Source organism: Piliocolobus tephrosceles, chromosome 4 (genome assembly GCF_002776525.5).
Source record: "Piliocolobus tephrosceles isolate RC106 chromosome 4, ASM277652v3, whole genome shotgun sequence".
Lineage (NCBI taxonomy): Eukaryota > Metazoa > Chordata > Mammalia > Primates > Cercopithecidae > Piliocolobus > Piliocolobus tephrosceles.
Window position 1 is genome coordinate 121,463,548 of NC_045437.1, and position 21,071 is coordinate 121,484,618.

General features: G+C 44.4%; 1 protein-coding gene and 1 long non-coding RNA gene across 6 annotated transcripts in view; one reads left to right on the forward strand and one right to left on the reverse strand.

Moving 5' to 3' along the window:
• SLIT3 (slit guidance ligand 3) overlaps positions 1-21,071 on the forward strand; it is a 630,484-nt gene that overhangs the window by 273,051 nt on the left and 336,362 nt on the right. The window lies entirely within an intron of this gene.
• Positions 1,959-15,585, reverse strand: LOC113225190. Its single transcript, XR_003309816.1, has 4 exons — positions 15,449-15,585; positions 9,955-10,204; positions 6,364-6,459; positions 1,959-2,279 (listed from the first exon to the last, which is right to left on the reverse strand). It is a non-coding gene; the product is annotated as an uncharacterized LOC113225190 (long non-coding RNA).

Sequence of the window (21,071 nt, forward strand, 5' to 3'; positions counted from 1 at the left end):
CAGCATTTATTGAGTGCCAACTATGTGCCAGGCACTGTACAAGGCGCTTTCCATGTGTTATATTTAATCCTTGCAAGAACCCTAGGAGGTCATAATGCCCAGTTTCTAGATGAGAAAACCATGGCAAAGACAAGAGAATTCATCTCAGTTCACCCAGCTGGTAAGCGCACAATGGGATTTGTGGCAGCCTACACAGCCCTGAAGCTGACCAATGGTCCTCTGGGACATGTATGGCCCTGCGTTAAGAGTAGACCCAGTTCTAGGTGATAGTTCAATTCCCCCTGAGCTCTGAAGTACATAATTCACAGATTTTTTTTTCCCAATCACTAATAACCAAACATTTGGAGAAATAACCCCTGGCATTCTCAAGGCTTCTGTGCATCCGAGTGGTCACAAAGTTTACAATTGAAAGAATATTTGGGGATTAAACTCAGAAAACCAAGCCACCACAGTGCCACACTTCTGTCGTTTCTGGGTATCTTAAAAATGAATGCTTTCTTATCGTAGTTTCTGACCAGAGGCAGCTTCCTTTAAAGGTGAAAGGAAGCAGTTCGTCTCAGCTCCAGCAGGTCAGTAATGTGACGAGATAAAGGGCAGTTCCTTAATGAAAACCACTCTGCCTCCTGCCAGCAAAGGAGTTTTCTTAGTGCATTTCAAGTCCTCTAACACCTCTTCCCAGATCAATGGCTTTTCATAAATGCACCAGGAGATCTTTGAACCACTAATGCTTCAGGGGCTGTTTAGGTTTGGAGTCAAACTGTTTAATATAACTCTCCTCCAAGTCTGGCTATATTGAAAGGTCTCAGGAAACAAGGCAGGAGGAATGTATAAAAAGCAGAACCGCTGCGGCCAAGTGACGTCCCCCGCCTGCCTGGGCCTTCTGTTTATACAAGCAAATTGGACCAGGCTTATTCCATTCAGGAGGGGGAAGGTGGAATGAAGTGGCATATGGGTCACGGTGGAGAAGTTGAGTGAAAAGGAATCAGATAAAAGGTGCTTTTTGATTGGAGTGGAGCAAGTCATTTGCTTAGGAAGCGGGTGGGAGGGGGAACCATTGATTGGCTTCATGAACAGATTAAGTAATCAACAGATTAAGCACTACAGTAAAAACTGCATTGTGCTGGAGAAGTGTGGGCCAGACTTCTGCATGTCCCTGGGAAAATGAATGCCATTTAATTTAAATACTTGTTTAAACACTTAACGCTAGAGGAAGTGTGTTTTCAAAAGGGACATGACTGTGAGCATCAAGAAATATTATAACAAAGGCTAGTCTTTCTTCCATCTAAAGTCGTTCCCACACTCACTTTCTCCAGGCCCTTGGTGGGAATGATAAAATAATCAGAAAGGTGGGCATTTTCTGAATGTAGCCTGTGTAGCACTGTGCTATGTGCTTTACCTCATCTACTGTTACTAATTCTACTTTCAGATGGGAAAACTGAACCCCAGAGCACATGAGCAACTTGGCCAATATCACACCAATCTGGGATGGGCACCTCAATTTTCTTTTACTCAGCCACCATCCTAAGTCTGTCTACCCAAGGAAACACGATCCACTGTCATCTAATGTTTCGTTCTTTTACTCTTAAAAATCTATGACTTGCTGGTAAATTTCGTGTTGTTCCACACAATATCCCTTCATTTAGACTTCAAGCCCCCTGAGGGCAGGGACCATGTAATTTTAAAATTTTGCCTTCCACCACAGTGTCTGGTACAGTAGAGACCTGGTACCTATCCTTTATTCTTGAAAAGTCAATCTAACAGTAGCTCTAGAGCTTTGGTGTGGGTTTTTTTTTCTGATTATAATATTCATACAAGCTCACTGCATAAAATATTTTTTAGGCACTAAAATTATATAAAAATAAAAAAAGCCGGCAGCGGTAACAGTCATTAACATTTCAGTATATAGCTTTCTACTCTTTTCCTGATATACATATACACATGTAAAGATACACTTTAAATAGGATGATGCTATGCATGGTGTTTTGCCGCCTGATTTTTTTGCTAACAATACATCGTGGGCATCTTTCCATGTCAATAACTCTAGATCTTCAGCAGTTTGTATATCATAGTCCTGCACGGTGTTCCATTGTGTGGTTGTGTCATGGATTCACGTAGTCCACAGTGGATGTACTTGGATGGTCCCTGATATGTACTTGTCTCTGCAAAGATGGAGCAGACATTCCTGAACTTACAAATTGATGCTCCTCTTTCAGTCCTTGTTCTTGACCCAACTTCTTGAAAGCTTCACACCCAGCACATTTGCTTGGATTGCAGTTCTCCTAGAAATGGCAAAACAACATACTTTGTCTATTTCAGGATGCCTTCATATAATTTCATTTTTAATATAAAAATTAGGCTGTGGCATTTCCCTTCGAACAGAAGGAAGTCACAGGTGCCCATTTCTGATTCAGTTCTCAGAATACCCTAATCTCCTCTCCTGCTGAACAGTCTGTGTCAGGGAGTCACTGCACCCAGGAGTTTAAGAGTCATTTTCATAAGTGCCCCATCTATGAAATTGCTGTGGACAGTTAATAAACCCTGGGTCAAAGGCTAATGGATGCCAGCAAGAGCATGGGGAGAGGAGACAAGCTGGTGATTGGGGGATTTGGGAAATTAGCCACTCACCTTTTAAGCATCCTGGGAAATCACAGGTGGCTATAGCTATGCTAGGGCCAAGCCAGGTATAAAGGCAGAACTAGGGGAGAGTTCAGGCTGATAGTAATAGATGATAGAAAGTGCAGGCCCTGGGAGCCTTATTTATTATTTTCCATCAGCCAAGTGAAGGCAATTTTTAGATGTAGACTTTTTTTGATGAACTGTCACCATGGTGATGGAATTGGAAATTCTTTTTCTGACAACATTGCTGTTAAACCATTTGTTTAATTATTTGCATACCATGACTCTAGGAGGCCCCTAGAGCTGTATGCTTCTCTCTGTACAAAGAAGAGTTGATCTCAGGCAACTCTTAGATTCCTTACAGCAGAGAGATCCAAGTTTTCTATATGCCTGGTCTTTACCAGGTATGGATTGAGGCTCCTGGATTCCACAGAATTCATCTTGCAAAAGACGTTCATGAGAGAACAAGATTGAAGAAAAGAAAGAAGAGCAAGGAATTTACCATCTGTTCTGGGAAAAATGGTTTTGAGCGTCTCTGCTTCTTCTCTGGACCCAACAGATTTGGTTTCTTGCACATCACATCTACAGAATCACCTATAGGCCAGAGATGTTGGAAGGAGACTTTCAGTAAGTACCTTCTGGTACGAGCTGGGAACTCCAGAGTCTTAAGTTGCCTTTTCTATTATGGGGCTGGAGCCATTTCTGAATTCATCCCTTTCCTTCCTTGAATAATAATTTCTTTAAGATTCCAGATGGATTCAAGATATATATATACGTATTTTAGTCCCCTCTCTTAACTCTCCAACTGACTCCAGAACAATATCCAGAAAGGTCTCTTCTAAACATCCCTCCCTGATTTGGGACCTGCTCATTAACCGAAGAGAATGAGATTGCTTCCTGACTCTTCCTATACTTTGCCCTAACCCACAGTTCCGTTCAGACCTGGTCTCTGAAAAATTACCGGCCCCAATTATAATGAACAGTTTCCCGATGAGAAGTAATTTAATTTTGCGAAGTGTTGTCCAAGTCATGAGGATTGGAGGTGTCTGGAGACTTTGGGAGCGGCAGCTGTTCTCTAATCCTGCGGCCCTGTGGGGATACTGTGTACATCAGGGTAGGAATTTCTTCAAGCTGAACCAATGTCTCCTCTTTCTGCCTTTTTCCTTATTTTGTCTCTTTCCCCCATCGCTGCTATTCTTCCTTAAAGACAAGCAAGGGGTTGGTGGATTCCAGGCTGTTATCACCCTGCTTCTGGAGGATGTGGTGCGTGTGACAGCTTGGGCAAGGCACGGAGCCCAGGCTGTGTGTGTCACACTCCGTTCCCACCGACAAACACTGCTGCTCGCCTCCCTGTCCAAATCTGACACCACGCATGTTCTCCCGATCCTGCGCTGTTGCTCTGGAAACCAAGGAAGCAGCAGGATCTGGAGTAGGATCATGGCCGAGTCAACCTTAAAAGTCTCCCAGACATTTCAGCAACTTCTGGTGGGAAAAATGCATGCGCACCCCCTGCCCAGTGAGAAGTTTTTGACTGATAGCTCTCTCTCCCCAGTGGAAAAGTTTGCTTCCTAAAGTTAGAGAATGTCTGCCCACAGCTCATGTTGTGGGCAGGGTAGTATACTAGATGAAGATTCAAACTTCAGGATCTCAGGCAAATTCCAGCCCTGCTGCCTACCAGGTCATACACGTAACGAATAAATAAGAGCTGTCATCGTATCCATTTCAAATGCCACTCTCCTCCCAGGGTGGACTGGCCATCTTGCAGTCTCCACGTTGCTGAGTTCCAGTACTGTGTTCACACTCAATAATCTGCTCTTGGGATTAAGTTCCTGGCTCAGAGGCTTACCAGCTGGGTGACTGGCATGTTCTTCACCTTTCTGGTTCTCCTACTGGTTATTCACCAAAAGGGAGTAATTATGCCTACCTCGAAGCTATGTTTTGAGAAAGAGAATTGCATGCATGAGGTCCATAGCTCAGGACACAACCCCAATATGACCTGCTGGCAGAATCACATTCTCCAATTGTAGCATGCAAATGTTTCCACTGGGAAGAAAAAGGTTTCTTTCCCTTTCCCCAGCCTCAATCTTTCATTCCTATCCAAAGACGCATCTGACTTTATCATACCAGCTCACTTCTGTCTTTAGAGATAGGTAAAACAGAGTTATAAAACTCAACCCCTGACCCCATGCCCCACTCCCACCCACACACACACCCATCCCAGCATTATTACCTTTGCTGGCACCATGCAGGTAAGCCCTTCAATGTGGTGGAATGTAGGTGGGGGAACCTAGGAGTTTAGGGCAAAGAAGATGGGTTGAAGATTACAGAAGAGTGAGATCAGGTAGGTGGGGTGGGGAAAAAAAAAAGAACAGAGGCTTAAAAATACAATAGGAATGAGGAAGAGAATGAGCAAGGAGAATGACCCTATGAAGTCAGAAGCCTCCTAGGTCCGCAGAAGTCTGGGGAGAGTTTACTGTAGGCCTCTTCTCAGTGTACACATCCTCCAACCTAGAGGCCCAGAGCTGTTTCATAAAACAGATGACAGAGCTTTAGTCTTACAATTATCCTTTTAATGAAAATTCCACCACTCTTTTTTCTTTGAATACAGTCCTGAAAAAATTTTTACACACACAAAAAGCTATTTTTCAAGTAACAGGAAAACAAACCCCAAACCCACCCATACAACTGTGCTCACTCCTCTGCATAGCAGCACTAGGTCCTCACAGAGGAGCTCATACCAAACCTTAAGTGTTCAGGATCTTCAGTGTGTTGGCATTGTACCTAGTTATATGCATGTACACACTCATGCAATTCCTAAAAAAGACATCCAAAAGGATAAAAATACGGTTGGTGTAATAATAACCTGATTAAGAAAGACAGCATGCTTGGATAAGGGAAGTTAGAGTTTCCGTTTCCTTAGGCAACATCATATACATAGAAAACACCATGTTAAAGTGGGTGGCACTAGAAGTACAAACAATACTGGACTCCTAGTGAAATGGTGATATATTTTTTCTTAATACGTGTTCACCTTTTGCCCATTTTCTTGTAGAACAAAGCAGGGCTCTAAGCTGGGGTGGGTGTGTCCTTTTTGGGTGTACTTACATGTTTGAGCTTAGAGCTCTCACGCTATTGTTTCTTGGCTTGGCTTTTGCTCCCTTCGGGAGGAGGTCAGGGCACACACTGGAGATTGCCACCACTTGTTCTCATGCAGAGTTTCATCTAAAACCATGAGGGGCAAAACCATGAGGGGCCTGAAACTTCTTCCTGCCTTTGCCTGTTACCCCCCCAAAATATCACATTTAGTAAGATGTATTTAGATATGAGAAACACACATCTCTGGCTCAACCTTTCGTTGAGTTTTCAATCTCGTTGTTTTCGGCTGCAGGATCATTTTTGTACAAGGCAAATATAGGAAATACATAGTGAGTGAAAACTCAGTCTGCAAGTGTCTGTATCCAAGAAAGGTGACTTGTATTGTTTGTAACATTTTCTCACTCATGTTCACGTTTCCCTTTTCACAAAAACTAAATCACAAGCACTTGCAAATCCCTCTGCCTCCTTTCCAGGACTGTGTCCAAGTTTCAGAGAGTGTAGCAGAGCCCAGCCTAAGGGAGGAGGTAGTGGGCATCTCGTTCATGGAACCTAAGTCTGTCCACCTTGTTGTCCAATGAGATAACCCTTTCTCACTCTATATGCTTCTTCCCTACAATTCTCGAGGGCACAAAAAATCATCCTTTTACTTACTGCCTTCCTCCTCAGCGGCTCTGGGAGACTCTCAAAGGCTGTCTTTCAGGCAATACCACTCATTGCCATCATGAAGCCGTCCCTCCTTGAATGCTCCTGCAGCGGCATGGAGCCAAGGGAATTCTCAGAGGCTTGCCCCCTGATGTTTTCCCCAACTGGAGGAATCTCTGGTGGAGGGAGATTCCTAATTCTGACTGATCAAGTATACTCTGAGCACATTCAGGGTTTAGATCTACAATGTCCAATAGAACTTTCTGTGATGATGGGTGTGTTCTATATGTGTACTTTCCATCACAATCAGCCACAGTCACACGTGTCTAGTATGACCAATGAACTGAATGTTTCATTTTAATTGACTTAAATTCAAATAGCTCCATGTGGATAGAGGCTGCCATGGTGAACAGTGCAGGTCTAGAATTTTGAAACTGAGAGACGAAGAATTAATGTCTTTATTCTCTGTGCTATGCTGGGACAATTCGTCCCTAAGGCAAAGGTGGGATATTTCTGGTCTGCCTAGATACAAAGGAGTATGCATGTCTTGGAAGGAGCAGCATGAAACACATAGGTTACTATTTTAAAATACTATCTTGGCCAGGCACAGTAGCTCAGGCCTATAATCCCAGCACACTGGGAGGCGAGACAGGTCAATCACTTGAGGTCAGGAGTTCAAGACCAGCCTGGCCAACATGGTGAAACCCTGTCTCTACTAAAAATACAAAAATTAGCCAGGAGCGGTGGCTGGTGCCGTAATCCCAGCAACTCTGGAGGCTGAGGCAGGAGAATCACTTGAACCGGTGAGGTGGAGGTTGCAGTAAACCAAGATCATACTACTGCACTCCAGCCTGGGCAACAGAGAGAGACTCCATCTCAACAAAAAAAAAAAAAAAAAAAAAAAAAATACTGTCTCACCATAAACACATAAAAATTCATGTTGCTCCAGTTGATGTCGTGGGCAGTCTGGAACCTGCCCCTTGCCCATCTCTTAAGATACTGAGTCACCTCTGACAAATCACAGGCATCCTCGGAAGCTGCTTTGGAAACCTCTGAGCTAGTTACAGCTAAAATCTGGTGCTGACATTCCAGGGTGTAGACATCTATATATCTATAGACAGAAGAACTACATCTTCTAGATGAGCAAGTTATGGCTTCCAAAGGATAGTGACTTGCCTTAAGCACACAGTTCATTTCTGGAAGGTTCTGAAAGCCAGGTCTGCCACACTCTATTCAGAACACTTTCCTCCCTACTTCATAGTCTTCTATAGGACTCTAACCCTGACACTTCACTGTTCCATCTCCCCTGGAAATAATGATTTCCTGGGGGAAGAGTGCTCTTGTTCTAGCACTGTGTGTGGCAGGGCATCTACTGGTCAGTGATGAGGGAGACAAATTCATTATGTGGGTATTTTAGAAAGTGAGTAGAGACCTCAGGCAAAAATAGTTTCTGCGACCACTGTCCTCTCTGGTTCTGCGTGTTTCTCTTTCTGCTTTACATAGGTAGCAATCCCTTTACCCACCATCCATGCTTTTGGAGATGCTCAAGGTGTTCTGAATGAGAAGATTTCGTTCCTTAACTCTAAGTTCTAACCTAAGGAAGGAGGCTCTGTGTTTAAGTTAAATTAATTCGGCTGCTGTAACAAATGAATTTAATACACTGTATAATGACTCAAATTGATTGAGGTTTATTTCTCTCTCATATAAACACCAAAATGGCTTTTCTTAATGACTAGGTGGCTTCCTTCCAAGTAATCATTAAGAGACCCAGATTCCCAAACTCCTTTACTCAATTCATGATTAAGAGTAATCATTAAGAGCTCTGCCACTTTCAGCAGGAGGCGTTCTAGGTTCAATGTAAGGTTTGTCGGCATCATGGGGGATCAACTCAGGGAAGTTTCATGGACCAAGCCAGGCCAATTTCCTCTCCTTGGACGGAACTCAGTCACGTGATCAGGACTAACTGCAAAGGAGACTGGGAGATGTAGTCCTAGTTATGTAGCCAGGAAGACAAGGAAATGGGTTTGTTCTCACTCCCCTTCTAAACCAACATTTGGCAAAATTTCTGTAAAAGGCCAGGTAGTAAAATATTTTTGACTTTGTAGGTCATACTGTTTCTCTCTCAACCACTCACCTCTGCCAAGATACTATGAAGTAACCACAGACCATATGTAAAAAAACTAAATGGCAGGACTTCCAATAAAACTTTATTATAAAAACAGGCAGTGGCCAGATTTGTCCTGAGAAATGGCCTTTATTTGTCCGTCTCTGTTGTAGCCCAGGGAAAACACTTATTCCCAAGCAAAACACAGAACAAAGAGCATTTTAAACCATCTGCAAAGAACTGAAAAAGTTATGTCTGTTTTCACTGCTGGAGGCAGTGAAAGAAAATATATTAAGAGGACATAAAAGGACTCAAACATACTTAATTAATCCTTTATAAAAGAGAAATGTTTTCTGCTGTGCTTCGAAGGAAAAGAGTGATAGCTATAGGAAGAGGACATTTATTTCAAATGTAAATTTCAGGATTCCACCCTTAGTATTTTGGAGTTGGGGCCTAGGAATCTGCATTTTCCATATGCTCCCCTGCTCGTTTTAAGCAAGTGGTAGAGGTAGCAGGTGATCATAATTTGCCAATTGCTGCCAAGCCATCAGTTTTTCTGACATTTGTGGATGTAGCTACTTATGAGCCTGTGGAATACGTGAGAAATAAGGTAATGTGCATATGCAAAGCCATGGACCTAGGTAAGCCTAACTCTTACCCTCAAGGAAGCTATCAAAATACAAGGGAATGTGAGTGATCTTACAAATCTTCCTAATTTATTCTTTTAATGAATTAACTGGGGACTCTAACTTATAACTAACAGCTTGTGTTATGGTGCAACCCATGATTTAATGCAAAGCAAGGGGCAGAGAGCCAAGACTTCAAACTAGGCTGTGACCCGGCAGGCAGTTTGGCGTCTTTCAGGCATTCCATCACTTGCTTCCCTCCTCTGCAAAGGTCGACCCCAGGTCTGAGAAGGGACAGTGTTTGCACTGGCAAGAGAGATCCGCAGTCTTGTGGAATGAGTTGACACAGCTGGAAGATCCCAATTCTGAATACCATGTCCCTTCCTTTCTCCTTCCCAGGATGCAGCTGAAAGTTCCCCCTTTGCTGTCTATGAAAGATTTAGCCCTGTACAAGGCTTCCTTCCTGTTGCCCAGCAACCCAGAATGGGGGAGGCAAATTGGCCTGGAGACTCAGGGCGTGACTAGTTGTCAAGGCAGGGTGCTAATGGGCATCCCAGCAGAGAGAGGCAAAACTGCATTCTGAGTGACCTTGAGAAAGCCACTGCAGGAGTTCCTGGGGAAAGGAGTCCCAGACAGCCGTCAGCGTGCTCCCGTTCCAAAGATGTAGTCAAAACAGAAGGAAAAGGAAAACTGCCGTCAGATCCGCTGCTTTTCCCTAGAAATAGCCAGTCATCTACCAGAGTTGTCGGAGATATTTTAAATTTCCTTCACAAGAAGACTGCAAAGCATTGAAGAGTGAAGAGCAAATCAATACGTTGTTTCCACAGTTCACCACCCAACTCAGAGATAAGAGAGAGGAAAAAAAATGACCCAAAGATTTCTTTTTCTGGTAGACGATAGGACTCTTGTGCTCATGCCTGATTTCTTGGCATGGAAATGTGCCCTTAGCTGTGAACAGATCTACATGTTTTCTTCAGTCCCCATGTCTCTGGGACGACGTCCGGCATCCTTCTCTCACCTGTCTGTCTATGAAAATGGGCTGTTAAACCCTCTTTGGCTCAGCAGTCTGGCAGTGTTCTGGGCTCAGGTTGATACTCTGGCAACTGAGCAGCTCACCTCCCTGAACAAGAAGCCTGTATTTTTATTTTAGTGCCCTTTCCAGATGGGTTTGGTAAAATGTATGAATTCAGAAAATTCAAGCTGAAAGGGGCTTGCACCGGCTTTGGTTCACTCCCCTAATGCAGACAAGGGATTGCTTCTCGATGACTTCAGTGTAGATAGGAATCACCCCAGGAGCTTGCGGAAAATGTGGGTTTTGGGGCGTTCGCATCCCAAGGATCTGCCTCAGTTGTCTGGGGTGGAGCCTGAGAAGTTGTATTTAACATAAACTCTTCAGGTGATTCTGACGCAGATAGTATAAATATTGCAGGTAACTCTGGAACTAGTATAAACAGGATACATGCAGGCTTCTCGGGGTGGGGGGCGTGGGTGGCAGAGTTGTTTTGTGTCAGAATTCCTTCTTGAAGATGTATGGGTAGAACCATAACCTCATCAGCAATAGAATCTAGCAATCTTACCAGCCTGTGTTTTATTTATTTATTTATTTATTTTAAAAAGGACTTTCTTTGTCCTGCTGGAATTTTCCTCCTGCTTAAGCCCATTTTTCCTGTCTTTGACTCTGAATCCTCCTCGTAAAAGCTAATAAACCAAAGAAGACTTAGGAGATGCTTGAACACACTAAGCTATTCCTTCAGCTTTTTTTTTTTCTCATAGACAATATTTATTGACAGACTTACAGACAAGCTTCCTTCTTGGGCTGCTTTTTCACACCCCTTTTGACACCTCTTTAGAGTTACTGCTGCATCGTGCACCTTCAAGGTCATCCATCCAATGGGCTACAGGAGATTAGCCCATTGCTGCACAGAGGTTTGTGGGAAGCATCAGTTGACTCAAAGGAACTGGCTGCAATTTGTCCTGCTCCTTTCAGCCCTGCTTCCAGCGAGCCCTGGCCTAAGTTACGAATGTTCCTCATGCTGCCAAGGTGGCTGCTTTCCTTTCCTTAAGAGCTACCTTTGGTGAGAGTGGCTAGCATTTCCAGGTCTCGTGTCTTTCTAGCCCCATTTCATGCCATGCTCTTCTTAGCTCTTTCCTCAACATTTGCGTATTAGGGACCTTCAGTGCCTGATGTGAGCTGGGCGTTGGGAAGGAGTCGAAGGGAATGTCCCAGGAGAGTCCAGAGTGGGGATAGGTAGGGAGGTCAACTATGTGGAATCACAGATGATAACACACGAAGCAGCCTGATCTCCCTACCTCAAAGGAAAGGCCATAGATGTCTAACTTTAATTAAGGTATGGGTATACCACGAATTTGCCTGACCTCTTTCCAGGACAAAGTTATTTTAACTGAAGATCCATAATGACTTTTAAAGGCAGACTACAGGACAAGTCACACAAAGTACTGAGTTATTTGAAGATTTAAAGCAATTGCTATCAAGAATACTAGAGTTCTGCAGTAGTAATTCACATCACAGGGAACAGCACAGTATGGAGCTTAGAGACGGAGCGGAATTCGAACCCCACTCTTGTTCTGGGACCTGGGATCAGTCACTCATTAACGCTCTCTGGACATTCGAGTAGCGATATGTGTAAAACTGATACAAACTCCAAAAAATAACATCTATAGAACATTTAGTATGTTCCTAATGTTGTATTAAGTGCTTTACATAGTTTTTTAACTGAAAAATTATACCAAGCCTGTGAGGTTTATATTATTTGTCCCATTTCATAGATGAAAAAGCTGAGGCCCCACCCCAGACAACTGAGGCAGATCCCTGGGACGGGGATGCCCCCAAACCCACATTTTTCGCAAGCTCCTGGGGCGATTCCTATCTACACTGAAGTCATCACAAAGCAGTCCCTTGTCTGCATTAGGGGAGTGAACCAAAGCCGGTGCAAGCCCCTGGGACAAGGGGATGTCCCAGAGCCACTCTTGTCCTTTCCTAATACACAGAAAAAGGGCAGAATCCAGGTGAGTATTAAGATGCCCTTAACACTGTGCTGTGGTTGATCTGCTGTGTTACTGTGAGGATTAGATGAGACATGTATATGAGGAGCTTAGCACAGCTCATAGTGTATAGTGCTCCAGAAATAAGAATTACATGTATTATATATGTGTAATGGATGGATATGTCCCAAATGGAGTGACTTCTCAATAAATAGGAATAGACACACTTAATAATGATAATATCACTTATTAGTCTTTAAAAAACTTGCATATTACATCCCCATTCCTAGGAAGGCTTTCTGGATCCATAAAAATCGCTTCCCCAGTAATCAGCATGATACCTTAGTTGCTGGTCATCTCACCCGTTAGCTGTGTCTTGATTTCTACAGCAGAAGTGTTGCATTTCTGTGTGCACATGTGCTTCTGTATTAGACCAAGTGTCTTGGTGCAGGGGCTGTATTTATTGCTCTGTAGCCCCGGGACTTAACCAGGAGACCTTTGCTTGCAGACTGCCTGGCTTTTCTTACTCAGCACTCAACAGGAGACTTGGGGATTTATCTCACAGCCTGAGAAGCACGTGGGAAAAACTGCTACTCAAAACTTTGTGAAGAAAATTCCTTATTTGCTGGCTTCCCTAGTCTGCGGCTGGGGCTCACTGGCCTTTGTGAGACAGATGAAGGAGATTTGACAAAGAGAGGAAAGAAGAAAGGCAGAGATGGGACAGGAAGAGCAGGGCGGCAGAGAGAAAGTGTGTGTGTGTGTGTGTGTGTGTGTGTGTGTGTGTGTGTGTGTGTGTGTATTTTTCTGAGTCAGAGTCTCATTCTGTCAGCCAGGCTGGAGTGCAGTGGCATGATCATAGCTCACTACAGCCTCAAACAATCCTCCCACCTCAGCCTTCCAAGTAGCTGGGACTATAGGGAAGTACCACCACACCTGGCTAATTTTTAGTTTTTGTTTTTGCTTTTTTTTGTTTTGTTTTTGTACAGACGGGGTCTCGCTATGTTGCCCAGGCTGGTCTTGAATTCTCTTGCCTCAACCTTCCAAAGCACTGAGATTATAGGCATGAACCACCACACCTGGCCAGAGTAATGTTTTCCGTAAGATTATAAAAGTTTTCAACCAGAGAGATCCTTAGAGATTATCTATTCCAATGTCTTAATTTTATCAATAAGGCTAGAAAGTTCCAGAGAAGTTAATTGTGCAAAGTTACACAGCTATGGATTATGTATCACTTTTGGACAGTTGCAGCAGAAACTTCTCCAGGCTGTCCATGCTTGCACAAATGCATGCATATTGGTGAACGCTGGCTTTTGGAACCTCATTGCTGAGTGGCTCCTGGAACTGTCCCTACGCAGAGTTCCCCACAGTCATTAACACACACCTGCAGGAGCTTCCCTGCCGGATACAGGGTCAGGAGAAAGCAGGCTCTCAACCTGCTCTTGCCGGAGGACCCTTTACCTCCTGAGCATAAAATCAGCCCTGTGGGGGAGGGTGGGAGGGAGGGATGATTATGATGACAAGGGGATGAACCAGAGCCACTCTTGTTTTGTCCTTTCCTAATACACAGAAAAGCCAGGCTGGGCCAAATATATCAGCTCATAGATGGTGTTGCTTTGTTTTTTTGTCCAGTTAGTTGGTTTGTAATTGATGAATAACCCTTATCAATGACAAGGTTTTGCTTTTTGCCCTCCTGGAAGTTTGGTTTTGTAATCTACAAGGTCATCATTGCCACCTTCTGAGGTTGCGTTATTTTTATTTTTATTTTTGAGACGGAGTCACTCTCTCTGTTGCTCAGGCTGGAGTGCAGTGGCACGATATCGGCTCACTGCAACCTCCACCTCCCGAGTTCAAGTAATTCTCCTGTCTCAACCTGAGTAGCTGGGACTACAGGCATGCACCACCACACCTGACTAATTTTTGTATTTTTAGTAGAGACGGGGTTTCAGGTCAGGCTGGTCTCAAACTCCTGACCTCAGGTGATCCACCTGCCTTGGCCTCCCAAAGTGCTGGGATTAAAAGCGTGAACCACCGCACCCAGCCTGAGGTTGCTTCTTAATGCTCCTACACTCAGGGCTCGCCCACCTTCTCTGCCCTATTTTGCTTCCTTCCCTTCATTCCTGTGTGCAAAAGGCACTGTTTTCCAGCTCCGAGGAGCCAAGGAAAGTGCCTGTGTCCGTGTGGAGAAAGCCGGCTTGACAATGGTCTTGACCTATCTAAATCTGTCCTAGGCTTCAGCCACAGAATAAGCCCTGGCTGTGGCTATTCTTTCTCTTCTCCCCCTCACCATCCTCTCCCTTAGCAGTATTTCAGGTTTCCTGGCTCTCATCAAATTTATACTGACTTTCCACTCCATGTACTTAGGTATTCAGGCCCTGGCCAATTTTGGTTCAGAAAATTTTCTGGATATATATAGCTGGAGAGAGAGAATAAGAATATATGTATAATGTATAAAGGCAGGTGATACTACCAGATAAAATTATCTTCTTGAGTGATTCAGTCCCTTTGTATCATGCCACAAAGATTATGTTCACTCCATGAGTGTGTCATAAAGCTTTGAGATACCAAGAGTGAAAACATAATCAACCTTCCTTTCCTTTCCTCCCCTTCCCCTTCCTTCCTTTCTTCCTTTCCTTCCTTCCTTCCTACAAAACATTCTCTATTATACAAGCTTCTCTGTAATACCAGTCAGGCAGACCTCAAAGTTTTTGTGAGGCATTTTATGACTCTTTTATCCTTTCCCTCATCCACTCAGTGCAATAACTAGCACACACAGGAACTATGGCGTGAACAAGACAGGCAGTCTCTCTTCTCAGGGAGCCAACAGCCTAGAGGCCTGCAAGCCAGAGCAAGTATGCAGATCTATAAACCAAGCATTTTAGAGGAAGTGGCATGAGAAAATACGACAATGTGAGGAAGGGGGAAGAGGTATGTAACTGTAGGTTTGGAGGGCAAGTGAATGAATATTTGAGCAGAGACCTGAATGAGTAGGAGCCAGGCCTGCTCAAAACACATTTGTCTTTCGAGGAGCTGCCTGGGGCCCCGGCTGCCCTGGGCCACCTATTTAGCCCGGGTTTAATTCCACATGAGGCTTCACCTCAGAACGGGCATAAGAGGCAGAGGTCAAGCAGCTGCTGAAAGTGGAGTAACCCAATCTTGGGCACAAGTTGGCCTTTAATAAGCATCCAGGTAGCCCTTTGAAAAACGAAACCTGTGGTCAGGTCTCTGAGAGCAGAAGGATCGGGTTTCCGTTTTAATTACAAAACCAAAGAGCTGTCCCTTCCTAGGTCCCATTTTGCTCCATTTCGGCTTCCCCCAGAAGAGGTTTTCCTGTCTTCCATCCTAGGAGCCCTGACGTGCTTACCTGACCCGGAGATGGGCCGCTCTGGGTGCAGCATGTGGAGCTTGAGTTGGCCAGGCCTGCGAAATGGTGGGATAGAAGCAGACGCCCCAGATGGGGTGTGAGAGCGGGTGATGAAAAGCGTGTGGGAGGTGAGGACTGGGTTTGGGGTTGTTGGAGTTCACGTCTGTGGGCTACAGCTCAAATGATGACATCACAGAAGGATGGGACAACTTTGAAGTCCAGGAGAATGTGCATATCTTTTCTTCTCTCCCGTCCCCTGCACCTGGCAGAAACTCTGCTCAATGGAAGATAAAGCTATAAGATGGGGATGTGGCCAGTGCTAGTAAAGGACCCCTTTTTAATCCCTCACATTTTTGGCACTTGCTGTGTGGTAGACACTGGATTAAGCAGCTAACCTGCATTATTTTGCTTAACTCTGTCAACATTTTATACAATGGGTAGTAGCACTATTCTCATTGGATAGATGTAGAAAGTGAGCCTCAGAGAGGTTAGATAAGTGGCCCGGGCTCCTCCGTGAGTAGGTAGGTCATGGCCAGGGTTCATCCCAGGTGTGACTGAAGAGTCCATATTCTCTACATCTTTGCTTCACTGCCTCTTCATGTAAGCTCTGGACCTGCCATCATAAGACAAATGGAAAGAGGTGACCTACCTTCCTAAAGGCGTTTTCCAAAGTGATTTCTGAAGATATCCGATATGGGCAGCCTTCCAGAATTAGCTCAGTTGTTAAAGGTTTCCTGGATGAGTAAGTGGTGTGGGGGTTGGGGGTTGGGAAGAGGTGAGAAGGAGAGACAGCGTGGAGAATGATTTCCAAGGCTGGATCTTTTCTTTATTTGATTCTAGTAAATTTTAACGAGGCCCTTAATGAAATCCCAGTGCTTAGCAGAGCCTCCACATTTACAAGTTGCCAGACCTGGGGCGGAAGAAGGGAAGTTGGAGGCCTGGCGCTGAGCTTAGTCCTGCTGACCTTTCGCAGCTCAGGCTCGTAAGAATGAGCACTGCACTCCGAGCAGAGCACTCCTGCCCAGATCAAGTGGCCAGAATCCTGACCCCAACATAAGGCTGGTCCCATCTCCTTTGAGGTGGCATCCTTCCACTGACACACCTGAAGTGGATGGCTGCCAGTTGGTGAGACATTGGAAGGAAATACACACAGTTATCACAGGTCAGCAGAGCTTCATGCCATTTCGCTTCAGGATTATTACAAAATGAAGTCTTCTAGGCAATCATCAAAATCCTCATCTCATCTCCCAATGTACAAGACGCCCTTTCCTGTACCCCCCAAACATGACTTTCATCAACGGTGAAGAGTTATTGTTTATATTCACTATTTAGTAGATAGTAAATAATATTTATAACATATCAAGTTATAAAGAATAAAAAATGACAATAAAACTGGTTCCTGTCTTCCAACACCTGGTTAAACCAAAAAAAAGGGGGGAGGGAGAAAGAAAGAATATCACTCTGGTTTTGAAGCCCCCTATGTTGAATGAATAAATGATATTTTTATCAAAGTGGTCAGTGCTATACAGAGGGCTTCTCCAGAATCATATTCTCTATTTCCTACCAGATTCAGACTTAACAACAAAAAAAGTACCAGCTTTTGTAATAGCAAAAACAGCTGCAGCGCATTTGCTGACAATAACATCAGGTTACTTTTCAAGTCTGGTTGAGTGTTTTCCCTTCCCTTTGACCTGATGTCCATAAGTAAAGATTTTAGGATGTGTAAAACCCTGAGCTCTGACAGAGTGGGCCCCTCCTCTCCCCCGGCAAACGACTGTCTTGAGTGTGCTGGCAGTGCATTCCTCAGCCTTCCTCCTCGGGGGTCTACAAGGCACCCCTGAAAGTCTGGCCTCATTCTTTCCACGGCTCTCTTCATAAATCACCATCCACACTGTCCTCATTGAGCCACGGAGGAATGAAGCCATCTTCCTATGTGTACATAGGTGTCACCTGGCCTGGAAGATGACAAGCCAGAGCATTAGTAGCTAGAGCTGTTAGAATTTTGCCTAGAAGCCACAAGCAGTGGAGACTCACTGTGGTCACCTCTCCAAATTAAATCTTTTCGTAGTTCTGGCTTTTTTACACACTGGAGAGCGGTAACGTGGAGTCAGACACGCCAAAAACTCCAGGGTTCACAAAGGCTTCTGAGAGGCACTTTGGAACTGAACTCGGTGATGTCATTTTTGGGATGCTGGAGCCTGGGCCAGGCTGGGACTCAGAAGCAATTCAGGGTCCAGGAACAGAGCTGGACTGGAGGCTGAAGCAGGTGTTGGTTATAGCTTCGGCCTGTATAGACTTAGTATTCAGTGGACTTAGCTTCCCTGAGCCCTACTCTTCTTTCTGGAAATAATTAGACTCACATTTCTCTTCTCAGTAGGTTATAGGGAGAATCAAATGACATAGTCCATGTGAAGGGGCTTCATACTGTAAAGCACTCTAAAAATAAAAGGGTTTTTTTTTTTTTTTGGAGACGGAGTCTTGCTCTGTCACCCAGGCTGGAGTGCAGTGGCGCGATCTCAACTCACTGCACCCTCTACCTCCGCCTCCTGGGTTCAAGCAATTCTCCTGCCTCAGCCTCCCAAGTAGCTGGGACTACAGGCATATGCTGCCATGCCTGGCTAATTGTTTTGTATTTTAGTAGAGACAGGGTTTCACCGTGTTGCCCAAGCTGGTCTCGAACTCCTGAGCTCAGGCAATCTGTCCACCTCAGCCTCCCAAAGTGCCAGGATTACAGGCGTGAGCCATCACACCTGACCAAAAGGCATTATTTTCTGATAGGAATGAATCTCATTCCACAGATTCAGTTTTACAAACTCAGGTATGAGTTTTAGTCCACATCATTTTGTCAACTTAATTTCTATTTCATGATATATTTAGGGCAGCCAGATTTAGCAAATAAAAACACAGGACACCCAGTACAGGGCATCCTATAATTCACTGGCAACTTTAGCCCTACCCCTCCAGGTCACCATCCAGGATTCCATCCAGGAATCCTTGGTCAAAATCGCTTGAGTTCCACCCTCAGTCTGGGCCACAGTTCTAGGGACTTGTGCAACATTAAGATAAAGGAGCAACCAAGCAAGTTAACTATGGGTTGCCCCTTCCCCTTATCCCTGTTCATATAGTACTGTTAGGGCTAGCAGCTCTCTGTGGTCACACTGGGTACCTGAGAAGTTGTTGCCAAGTCACCTCTGGTCCTGTGTTTGCCTGGACTTTCCACACTGCCATTTTTTTAGGGTCTTGTTCAGACAAAATTCATGACATTAGGTCCCCTTTGCAAAGCGCCCAACTATGCTTTGTCCCACAAACCCTCATTAGCCTCCTTCCTCCTCTAAAACTCCATTGGTTCACCTCTGGACAACAGCTTTTGGCATTTCAAAGCCAAGGAGTCTTGTATGCTACTTTTCCTTTCTATTTTGCAAGTTACCATCCCCAAGGCAATGAAGACAAGGCTGTTGGGCTACTTGCTTGAGGAAGAAGAACAGAAAATAGATGAAAAATAAATATAAATTAATAGTTCAAAATATGTTCCAGCCATCATTAAAATTATGTTCATCTAGCATGTATTTAATTATACCGTATGTTACAGCGTTCCTTTCTCAGTCCTTTCTTGCCCTATGTTTATAATTCTGGGAGGGATGGGCATATACTTTATCACATCTGATGTCTTACCTGAAGTAAGTGCTCAATGAATGCTCATTTAACTTGTTTTGGTGGCGTGCAGCTACTTAACATGACGTTGGGATGTAGCATCAATCAGCTTTGGGGCTTTCACTATCTGTAACCTAAGTCCCTTTTAGGAAAGGTAGCTGCTGTCAGTGATAACGACAGACCAAACATGCCTACCTGGTTTACTGCAGGTTTGTTCTTCATGGGTGTCTGGGTGGGGCCAGGGGGCCTGGTGCAGAAAGGTGACCTGGAAAGGAGCTGGTGGCTACACAGAATGCTTGCTCTTCGGCAAGGAGGGAAGAGCCTGTTTGCAAACAGACTCCCACATGTGACATTTGGCATCATTTCTCACTAATGACATCTTTCCGAGAGCCTTGCAGAGATTGTCTGCTGACTCACCCAAGTTACGGTCACCCAGAGACACAGCTATGTGGGATCTGGAAAGTGAATTAGCAGGTTCTTGGTCTCTAAAGGTGCAGGGGAGGACATGGATGTAGAAGGGGAGTTTCAAGAGGAGAAAAACCATCTTCTAGTTTAATACCTTTCAAGGACCTTGTGCACTTGCTTTGTGCTCCAAGATAATTGCTTCCTCCCAATTAACCTTTCCTGGTTTCTCTTTAAAAAAAAAATTGTAATTTTGGCTCATATTGAAATGTTACCTTGGGTGCAGAGGTCAAGCTGCCTTGGTTCAAATCCCAGCCTGACCAGCTGTGTGACCTCACACAAATTACTTAATCTCTGAACTCCAGTTTCTTCATCAGTTCAATGCAAATAATGACAGCACATAAATACATTCATCATGAGGTAGTTGGAGGGGTTATGTGAGAAAATGTGTTCAAGTGTTTGCTGCAGTACCTGGAAAATAATAAGGGTTTAGTGAATGTTTGCTTTTATTGCTTTCAAAATAGTTTATCTGTGAGGCAAAGGAAGGGCAGGAATATTTTCCATTTGAAAAAAAGGATGAGAGGCAGGAGGATCACTGGAGTCCAGAAGTTTGAGATCAACCTGGGCAACATAGGGAGACCCTGTCTCTGTTTTTACTAAAAAGTTAAAAAAAAAAAAAACAGATGGTGAGACACAGAGACCATGTGGCTCATCCAGACTCACAAGGGAAGTCAGTAGCTGAGCCGGGAGCCCCTCTTTGTCAATAAAAAGGTGGAGCTAGCCAGGACCGTAGGTCTGGTCTGGTCTGGTCTGGGCCCACCTGCCCAAGAGGTCTGTGGATTTCTCTGGCTCCTTCCTGATGCCAGCTCTAGCTATTGCTATGGCCTCTTCTCCAAGCCCCTGTGCTTCTCTGCATGGCTAGGGAAGTCGGGCCCTTGTCTTGGAGCCTGCTCCCAGCCTGGCAGCTCCATGGCCACAGATTATGTGGTGACCCAAAGATTAGTGCCCACAGGAATCATTTGCTTTTTTTCATGAGTCTAGAGATACCTTTTTCTATAAGACCCAATGTTTTCTCTAGCTCACATCCTCACAGAGGTGATTTCTGTTCATTGCAAAGAATTGATCTTATTTCTGCCTTTAATCTTCATCTTTCCTTGTGTTAACTTTACCCGAGAGGAGGATAAAATTATCATTAGTTCACCAAGAGCCACATAGAGCTGGGAGCCTGTCTTACATCATGGCAGAACAATGGCCCTCTACCTGGTAATCCCAAAAGAAAGTGTCCGGTTCTCTGGGGATGGGGCTCCATGAAGCTCCGGACCAGACCTTCAGGCAGGCTGGCTGCTTTGCAAGGAGATCTCTGTTTGGTGTCCTATAAGGCAACAGGGAAAAGGAAAATTCACAGGGTAGATTAATGTCTGAATTAACATCTAGCGATAACTTTTTTGGCCCTGAGTGCTTCAGCAAGAGAAGTCATGGGGAGCCCAATTTCTAAAGGCAAAAGGTGTGCATGTGTGTACATGCATTATAACTGCATTAGGTAAAGGCCATCTTTAGTTCTGATTACTCT